Raw genomic sequence first — 3432 nt, 5'->3', positions numbered from 1 at the left:
CCTGACCACCTGGCCATGGGAAACACAGTGAACGCTTTCCATAGACTTACTATGGAAAGCACAGCCCCGCTATCCACGAGAGTCATAGCGATTCTCCGCTCACGGGATTTAAAATGCAGCATGCTGCGATTTCTCGCGAATCTCCGCCGTGAGCCTATCTGTCAGATAAGCTCAACACGGAAAGCTGTCAGCTGTACCCTGCTCTCCGCCGCGGGATATCGCTACACCCGTGGACAGGAGGCCTTAGGCTACATCACACATTGTGGTTTAGTTGCTGTTCTATTGTAGACTTGGAATGAGAACACAGCCTTGGACTACAACATGGGCATACCTTAGTATCCATATTACAACCGCGCCGCGCAGAACTCCCACTTTTCATCTGAACTGAACTTTGGTCGCCATGGAATACTATTGTAAACACTGCTGTTGCCTTGACTTCACTGCTATGATTTTTCTACTAAAATTAGACTCAGGTAGATGGAGATACTGCAACATTGTATTCTAACAGAAGAAAGTGTTATTGTATATCCATTTCCTTAATGTATAGCAATAAGTATAGTACAATACATTTCTAATGTGCAATATACACTTTGTAGGTCATGTGCTATTTGGAACTAATTGCTTTTCTCCAATGCACCTCAAACAAAATGAAGCAACACTGTAAATAGTTTTGACTAAAAGCCTTGTACCTTTTTGTCTATACAACTCGTATAAAAAGATATGTGTCTCCATGGTTACAGACTACAAACAAACCCTGTGTGCAGTCTGATCTTGCAATCAAGCGTTTGTTATTTGCCCTTCATTGCAAGAAGAAAGGGTAGGGGGAATTGAATACACATGACTGCAGGATTAAACTATGCACTGTTGTATAGTCTGATCCTGGTCGATGTCCTACCCTTCCATAAGAAGGGTAGTAGAGAAGAAGCAGGTAACTACAGGCCAATTAGCTTATATCTGTCGTAGTAAAAATAATGAAAATTTTTCTAAAAACAGGAATATTGACCACCTAAAAGCCAACAAGTTTTTTGGACCGTAAACAGCACGGCTTTACTGAGGGTAGATCGTCTCAAACTAATCTTATGGATTTCTTTGACTATGTCACAAAGTGTTGGGTGTATCTGGTGCCATGGAGATCGCCTATCTGGGTTTCAGTAAACCCTTTGATACAGTGCCACATAAAAAACCTCATAGATATTGAACATTGGACTTAATCCCTTGATAGTCCGTCGGATTTGTAGTACATTACAGGATAGATATCAGAGTGTTGCTAACAGAGCGTATTCTGAACAAAGACGAGTTACAAGTGGCGACCACAAGGGGCTGATTATTTGTAATATGTTTGTACTTGACATAGGAGTACTTTTAAACAGGTAAAGTCAGAAAAAAAAGGTTCTGATTTCTGTAGAGAAAGAAAGTAGACTGTTTGGGTGCATAGCTAGAGGTACAACCAGTAGAAAGAGGGAGATTGTGATCCCACGGTATAGAGCTGTGGAGAGACCACATCTGGGATACTGCGCTCAGTTGTGGAGACCTCACCTAGAAAAAGACACTGATAAAATAGAACGTGTCCAAAGATGGGCTACAAAACTAGAGGAAGGTTTTTAGTATAAATCTTATTAGTAAAGAAGACTTAAAGAACTTAATACAAGATACCCGAAGAAAAGAAGGGAGAGAGGAGACATGAACATGATCAAACCTTCATGTGTGTGTAAATAGTGTTCAAGAGGAAAGAATAAGGGGGTACAATCCGAGATTAGTGATTAGTTGGGGGAAGATCAGAAGCAATGTCAGAAAATATGGCTGGATTCACACGGACGGATTTGCGCTGTGTATTACGCATGATGTGCGCTTGCAATGCACAGTGAATAGAACTGATTGATTTCAATGGGTCCGTTCACATAAGCATATTTGGGGCGTGCAAAAATATATGGAGCATTCTCTACTTTTCTGCGCAGGGAAAGAGCACATATTGAACTAATTAGTCTAATTGCTCATGTCAATGAATGGTTGCATGTTTTTTTGTGCATGCGTGCACAAAAAGTACATTAAAACACGCACATGAGCACACAAATATGCAATGCCCCTACTGCAAATACGCGGCGTAAATGCACTTGCAATGTGTGACACCGGTCTTACGGACAGAGTAGTAGATGCTTGGAACACGCTTCCAGCAGACGTGATTGGAAAATCAACAGGAAGTGAGATTAATCATGTCTGGAATAAACATGTCCTCTTTATTCTAAGGCTAGTCCAACACGTGCGATCGCAATTTTGTTACGAGAAAATCACGGCAAAATTGCGTCTTTGTTTCTACAATTTTTGAGCGTCAGCCATGTTTTTTTCCCCCTAATTTCGCATCATTTCGCTGCCGCCTGCGATAAAATCTCACAATTTTTTTATCGCAAAAGTCAATAGGACTTTCTAATGTCAGAATTGCATTGCAGTGTTGCAATGCGATAAAAAGGACGTGGGAGATAAAAAAAAAAAATCAACACCGCATCAGTGAAAACATCGCTAATGGGAGGGAAACCATTGAAAATCATTGGTTTCATAATTCTGCGTTTTTACTGACTCTCACATCGCACAATTTTATCGCCAGTGTGAAACCACCCTAAGAGAAGAATAAAAAGGAACTAATATAATGGAAGACTAGATGGACTAAATAGTGTTTTTCTGCCACCACTTTTCTAGGTTTTTCTGTTTTTTGCTAGTAAACATGGAAGTATAGAGGATCTGTAAGCACAAAACAAAGCAATAGTTTTTAATCAAGTCTCTGTACATAAGCTTCAACCTTCATTCAGGAAGCACTCAGGTAACACAAAGCTGCAAAGGTTCACATAACCTGGAAATAAAAATATATCCTTAAGGCCGGCTGCACACGAATGGGTTAGATTCCACATGCAGGAGCCCGTAGCGGAATCTGGTCCTGTGCCCAGCTGGAACCGCGCGTACCTGTCTTCTTTCTTCTTCTTCTATACTGCGGTTGGTCTCAGCGGCTTGCTATCGGACATGTGTAGTACAGATTTTTATTTGTTAAATCTTTTTTTTTTCCTTGCGCCGTCGCTAGGCGATGACGCGAAATCTGCGACCAGTCTGCAATGTCAACCGCGGACGGGCTGCGGGTTAGACAGCTTCCATTGACTTTAATGGAGTCCATCCGTGTCAACCCCACACAAAGTGCGAGTGTTCAGGAAGAAGTGAATTTTCCATAGCAAGCTATGAACCGTATTTGCTGCGGACGCCGACCATGGATTCCGCAATCTAAATTCATTTGTGTGCCACCAGCCTATGAATGTAAAACTATCAAGAGACTCGGATAGTAGATATGAGCCTTATGGTCCCACCAGCAAACTAGCTGTAAACGCTATGCAGATTACTATACAAATTAAGGCCGCCTGCACACGAACTGATTTTTGCTGCTAAATCCGCGGC

The sequence above is a fragment of the Eleutherodactylus coqui genome, chromosome 4 (genome assembly GCF_035609145.1).
Source record: "Eleutherodactylus coqui strain aEleCoq1 chromosome 4, aEleCoq1.hap1, whole genome shotgun sequence".
Lineage (NCBI taxonomy): Eukaryota > Metazoa > Chordata > Amphibia > Anura > Eleutherodactylidae > Eleutherodactylus > Eleutherodactylus coqui.
This window is presented reverse-complemented; position numbering follows the sequence as displayed.